General features: G+C 38.0%; 1 long non-coding RNA gene across 1 annotated transcript in view; it reads right to left on the reverse strand.

The window, feature by feature from the left end:
• Positions 1-1,257: 1,257 nt before the first annotated feature.
• Positions 1,258-6,949, reverse strand: part of LOC116071413 — a 16,410-nt gene continuing 10,718 nt past the window's right edge. The window contains exons 3-4 of the long non-coding RNA XR_004110887.1: positions 3,897-3,993; positions 1,258-1,416 (exon numbers count right to left, since the gene is read on the reverse strand). This is a non-coding gene — a long non-coding RNA (uncharacterized LOC116071413). The remainder of the gene's footprint in view (positions 1,417-3,896; positions 3,994-6,949) is intronic.

Raw genomic sequence — 6,949 nt, forward strand, 5'->3', positions numbered from 1 at the left:
GAGAGAGAGAGAGGAAAAATAAAGAAGGGAGGGAGAGAGGGAAGGAGGGAGGAAAGGAGAGAGAGAGATAGAGAATAGAACACAATGTATGTTAAGCTAATTGAAGCAGTTCTAGAACCTTCTAAACTTCCTATTAGGGAAATCATGCTCTCTAAATTGGCTCAGCATGGTGATGGCACATGCCTTTAATCCCAGCACTCAGAATATAGAAACAGGCAGATCTCTGTGAGTTCATGGTAGGCCTGGTCTACATCGTGAGGTAAGTTCCAAGACACCGAGACTGTGTAGAGAAACAGTGTCAAAAATAAAAGGAAAGAAATGAGTGGAGCCTCTAAATTAGTGGTTTTCAACTTGTGGATCCAGACACAGGGGCTGCATATCATATATCCTGCATATCAAATATTTACATTACAATCCATAACAGTAGCAAAATTATAGTTATAAAGTAGCAATGAAAATAATTTTATGGTTGAGGCTTATCACAACATAAGGAACTGTATTAAAAACTTCCAGCAATAGGAAGGTTGAGAACCACTGCTCTAAATTAATGTATCTTCATTCTACCATTGTGTTGAATACAATCGTTTCTAAAAGCTGTCACTTAAAGATTATTCATGGTGCTACAATGAAGCCAAACAGTCATCCAACTCATTGGGACTTTTTCCAGCTCCCAGCTGCCACCTGGGATTCATCTCTGTTCTCTGATTCTGTGTTTCAAATCAGCTGCTCAAAGATACTATTGCTGTCAACAGGGTCCCTGATTTATTTAATCCTTCTCCAAAGTAGGTTCTGAAATTCTTACAATTTAACCCCTACTTAAGCCAACAGCAAGCCTGCAGGGACTGGCTCTTTCTTGCACTGGCAAGAGTCTTCGAAGGGCTCTGTGGCACCACAGTGGCCTGGGCCAGGGAGCCCATCCTTTCCCCCTGCTTCTACACTTTATCCTTTCCACACTCCATCAACACCGTTCTCAATAGTGCTTCCCACTACTCCTTTCTGAAAATAGCAACATGCAAGCACACTGTGTGTCTATTAGTCAGAACTCAATAAAGACCTGCACTTCACATTTGAAGAAGGATATCATTTCGCTAATTTAATCAGCAATGAATGAGAATACTTATTCTAACCTCCCGTGGTCCACTTCTGTAATACCAACCCTTACAAGGCTGAGGCAGGAGGGTGGCAAGTTCCTGGCTAACCAGAGATACATAGTGAGTGAAACACCATCTCAAAAGCAAGGAAAAACAACACACTTACTGGATTTTTAAAAAATGTTTTTAATAGACTATGTGCACGGTTGGATAGGTGCCGCTGTGCATATGTGAAGATCTGAGGATGTCTTTCAAGAGTCAGTTCTCTCTTTGTATCATGTAGGTTCCAGGATTCAACTTAGGTCATCAGGCTTGGCAGCAAGCACTTCGTCCCACGGAATCAGTACAACATGGAAATACAGATTCGAATAGAATAAAAGAAAAAGGAAAGAGTTTTAGAAGGTCAGAAGGAGATGAGACTAACCAAAACAAACAAACAAAAGAAAAAAAAACTTTAGAAATAAATTATGACAGTTTGGTCTAACAAACTCCAGCTTTGTCTTCTAATGTATAGCTCAATCAGCTCGTCAATTTTAAAGTTCTATGCAAAGAAAAATTCCCCTAACAAGAGGTGGCTTCTTGTCTGTCCCCAAATCTTTTCCCAAATAGCACTAAAATCCATAATAAAAATCAGAGATGATAAAAATAAATAAATAAATCAGGCAAGTTTGAGAAATGACCTGAGACTTTCTTAAGATTGGAAAATGTCAGACTTAGCCACAATCCTATCATTCCCCCAGTTTGACTCAGTTCTAGAAAGTATAGAATTGACTTCCTAGAATACCCACTGACCTTTTGTTAGGCTTTTTGAATGTTCTCATGCAGCAGTTAAAAAAAATAGAGATCTTTCAGTCTTCTTACCCAGCTTCACCAGTGCTGTTACACAATATCACAACTAGGTTATCGCACTGCCACAGTTAAAAACAAACTGCTTTGAGCCTGGGATCCTTTTGCAGCCACGCCCACTTCCCTCTTGCCTCCACTATTCCTTGGCTCTTGCTAACCTCTAATCTTTCATTCATTTCTCTAATTCTGATATTTCAATACTATTGCATAAATTTGTGCAGGGGAGATGGCTCAGTGGGTAAAGTGTTTGACTCTCAAACATAAGGACTGCAGTCAGTTCCCCAGAACTTCCACAGAGCAAGCTGGCTCGCAAGACTAGCCACATCCGTGATCCCTGGGTTTAACTGAAAGACCCTGATTCAAAGAATAAGGTAGAAGAACCATCAAGGAAGATTCCTGACATCAACCTCGCACATGCCACTGTATAAGAGCCATGCAAAACAGCCAATAACATACACATTCACACAATGAAAATGGAGAAAACGTAAGGATGTCAAGTAGAACCTTTTATTCACCCAGTCTAGTTCTCTAAAGATTCATTTGCGCATCAGTGGTTCGCTGCCTCTAACTGTTCAGTAGTATTTCATAATATGGGTGCATCGTGATTAATAGTGGTAACTTAAATATTAGTAGAATGGTTAACAGTTTGTTTACCCACTGAAGGATATCTGAGTAGTTATTTATTGGTTATTGCAAGTAAAGCTGTTATAAACATTTGATGTGAACTTGAGTATTTATTTATCAGGGGGAAAATGCTCATTAGCACAATGCTAAGCCATGTTTAGTTTTTGGGTTTTGTTTGATTGTTTGCTTGCTTTTTGGGTTTTGTTTATGTTTTTTGTTTTTTAATTTTTGTTTTGTTTTGTTTTGTTTTGGGGAGTTGGGGTGTTTTTTGTTTTGTTTTGCTCTGTTTTGTATTTTAGGAAAACACTAAACTATACACTCTTCCCAGACAGTATCATAGCTTAAATTCCCACTTGCATAGTATGAACAATCCAAGTTCTTTTCATATTTATTAGTATTATATTTTGTTGTGGTTAGTTTTTAGCCAAATCCAGAGATCAAATTTAGAGCAAAAATTTGCAAAAAGAGTTTAATACTCAATTTGTGGTGTTATGTTCACGGGACTTAGGCATGCATTTTTAATATCAGCTACTTTTATTTTAAATTCATCAAGCTAATAATAATGCATTTGGACAAGTTACTTAACATCTCTGGACCTCAATTTCCTTATGTGTGAAATCTGCTCCTGCATGTCAAGCACTAGATATATTAAAAAGATAATATGCCCACGTGGTGATGCTGAGTGCCTTTAACCTCAGCACTTGGGAGGCAGAGGCAGGCAGATCTCTGTGAGTTCAAGGCCAGCCTAATCTACAGAGCTAGTTACAGGACAGTCAGAGCTACACAGAGAAACTCTGACTTGAAAAAACAAAAGACAAACAAACAAAGAAAGAGGATAATGCATATAAAGACTGTAGGATACAATGTGTGCTCAATATGTGTGAGTTCTCTCCCTTTAAGCTGTTTGATTTCCTGCTAGTTTTGGCTTTGTTTTCATGGATCTTCCATGGAAGGATCTCATGCATGCTAGACAAGTATTGCACCATTGATCTAGTATTCTTACATATTTGAACATATGTGGTTTCTTTTAATTCCTTCACAGCATCCCTAGGAGTCCCCACTTCTTTTCTCCATTCATTTCAGCTATTACTTTAAAAACTGGTTAACATAATGCAACAGCATAAAATTATTTTCAAATTTTTAAAGATTTCTTTATTTTATATATGTGAATACACTACACTGTCTCTGTCTTAAAACACACCAGAAGAGGGCACCAGATCCCTGGTTGTGAGCCACCATGTGGTTGCTGGGAATTGAACCTCTGGAAGAGGACCTCTGGAAGAGCTGTCAGTGCTCTTAACCACTGAGCCATCTCTCCAGTGCTTTTCTACTTACCAACTGTATAGAGTCAGGTGACTGCTTGGCATCTCAATCAACACCAATGATAGCCCATCTCCAACTCTGTCTTTAGAATAAATAGGATCAGACCTGCCTTTGAGAGCAAGAGATGGAGAGTTCAAATAATAAAATGTGAATAATTCATAAACAGTAACAAATGACTCTACCATATGTAAATAGAATAAAGCAAGATACAGAAATAATGTCCCACTTCCCTTCATTTTGCCAGAGAATACAAGTTAAAGAGATGGCAGGAATTTGAATGACTTCTGAGTCTAGTGTCGAGGTGCCTAAAGCATGAAATACCAGAACTCTATTAGTTATCCCCCCTTGCATTTACTGTACTATCAAAAATACAGAACTATGCATGAATAATAAATATAATCATTGACTATAACACCTTCAATTGGTCCTAGGTCAGCAGCTACCCTGGGCATTGGAAAAAGGATGAGTGGCCATCTCCGAAGAGTTTTGTCTGGCTGGCTGGCTCCATTAGGTTACAGCAGATTATATAACCCAAAGCTTCATCATGAATGAAGGGCTTGAAACAATTCCTTCAAAGATCCTTCCATGCAAAACCATGAAAAGAATGTGGGCAGAAACCATATACAGAAGAGTGGCAGGATAGACTGCATCCTCCCAGTTACAAACTTGAACAGGCCACAAAACAAGGCAGCCCAACCATGGATCAGCCCAAGTATGTTTAAACAGTCAAAACTGACAGTTACCCTAAAATACTTAAGCCTATTACCAGATTCTTCCATATCTTACCCCTTGTTTATTTTTTCTGTGGGTTTATTGTGTATGTTATATAACAGTAAAAGAGCTTAAATACTTGTTTTCCAAATAAATATACATAAAATCTATTAGGCAGAGGTTTTAAGTAAAATCATATGAAAAACACTCCCTGGGTTATTTTCTTTCCCCGAGGTGTTATTTTTTTCCAATTAGATCTTCATGTTGGGTACCAGTAAGGCATAAGTACACTGATGCAGATAACACAAAGGTAGGCTGCATAGGAGCATCTCCCCATATTCTTTCTTGCTTTCCCCCTTGTTTGAGGCTAAGTCATATTGTCATGTAGACTGGTCTTGAACTCGTGGCGGCCTCTTGCCTCAGCTTTATGACTTGCCGAGATTATAAGCATGCTCCTCCACACCCAGATCTCATATCTTTCTTGACCCTCTGAAGATGCCAGAAGCTGTCTTTTCTCCTTTCAGCTTGCTGGGAAGCAATGCAGACCCCTCAAGAAAGAGAGCTTCCTGGGGTTTGGGAGCTATCAATATCCTCATGATCAATGCTGCCAGGAAAGCAGCCATGGCTTGCCACTCATTGTAGACTCATGCCAAAGACACTGGCTGGGGCTTCTTAAGTACTTAGTATACACCAGACCCTCTACTAAGAACCTCGTGCAAATAGTCTCACTAATGTTTGTTACAGAACAACGCAACTCTTCTCCAACCTTTACAGATGTAATCCCTGCAGCATAAAATGGCTACCTAATTTTTCCAAGACCATACAGTTAATAGCTATAGTCCAGGATTCTCTGGACCCTGAGCTTAAGCACTGTGCTCTGCTGTTTGACATGCATAGCAAGAGCTTCACCAGGCATCATAGAGATTTGCTTTTGAACAACAAAATGAATGTCGAAGACTGGCTGCAGCCTCATTGTGATTTTCTTTCTCCCTGGGATCAGACTACATCACTGACCTTGACCTCCATATCAAGAGCAAATTACGATCATGTTTTCAGGCATTATTCTCACGAAACAGATTTTGAAGAAAAAAAAGAATGCATCTCATCAATTCTTGAAAGTCCATTACGTCCCTTCTGACACAATAAAGTGTGTACAGCTTCTTATTTCTTTCACAGTTTAAATTACTAACCTCTAAGATAATGAGACAGAGGCAGTATGTCAGCCAGTTATTTCCAAGTATCAGAGATAGCAATGAGAGAAGAGACAGAGACAGAGAGAGAGCTGAGAAAATTTGTCAGTTTTTAATACAGCTAAATTGTTAATACCATGTGATATTAATGCATTTAAATAGGCAGTAAATTGCAGTGTCCATCCCCTCCTCATTCTGGACCTTTCTGATAAAATACAAGTAGAAGTATGAGTGGAGGGAAAGAAATAAAAATGTCTATAGGGGAAAAAAAGTGCTTTTGAGGGAAGGCTCCCTAACATGATTATATGTTCTTAGCTGTGCAAATTGAGGACTCAAATTTCTCTTCTCAGATGCCCCCATTGGAAATACCAAAGTCGTGATTTTTTTTTTAAATGCAGTATAATTTACAAAGTCCAATCAACACGAGACAGACTTAAATGTTACTTTGTTACTGTGGCTATGTTTAGCTTTGATAACCCCTCATATCCATCTTCGCAAGTAGCAAGTGCCTTTAAAAGTAATGCTAAATGCCGCTCTATCTAAAAAGAGAAAATTTCAACAGTAAAACAGCTAAGCAATTTAATACCTCAAGATGATGCATTCATTTTGTAATAAAGCAAAAATACCTACTTGATTCAATTCTGTAATTTGGTTACTGACATCATCTTTACTTGACTAACACAAGATGCATAGGAACTAACAATGTTTGCCCAAGTAGAAAGAACTACCAGGAACATAAGACGACAGTGTCTTCCTTTCTTTGTCCCATATTAATAACAGTTTAAAATTCCTGCTTTCTTCCAAATACAACTTTTTCACATTTTGCTCTGCAATTTGGAGTATATAGAAATCATCTCATGGATTTTTTTAAATCAGTCCTTTATGAACTAAATGTACCATGTATTGGGCTAAAAGGAATGGTACACATTTTAAAGTTCCTATGTTTCAACACAATATTAAAATTCACAGCAAGCCTGCATTTGCATCTATAAAATAATTTGCATATATGTCTTTGATTGGGCTTCTTCATCCACTTTTAAAAAACAATTTTTAAAAAAAAAAATCATTGAATTGAAGAAAACAATAATCTTGAATTTAGCTTCTCACCTTCCTGTTTATGAACAAAGACAGATATTATCCAAGCAAATGTTCTTTTTCATGTCT

The sequence above is a fragment of the Mastomys coucha genome, unplaced genomic scaffold (genome assembly GCF_008632895.1).
Source record: "Mastomys coucha isolate ucsf_1 unplaced genomic scaffold, UCSF_Mcou_1 pScaffold22, whole genome shotgun sequence".
In the NCBI taxonomy this organism is placed as follows: domain Eukaryota; kingdom Metazoa; phylum Chordata; class Mammalia; order Rodentia; family Muridae; genus Mastomys; species Mastomys coucha.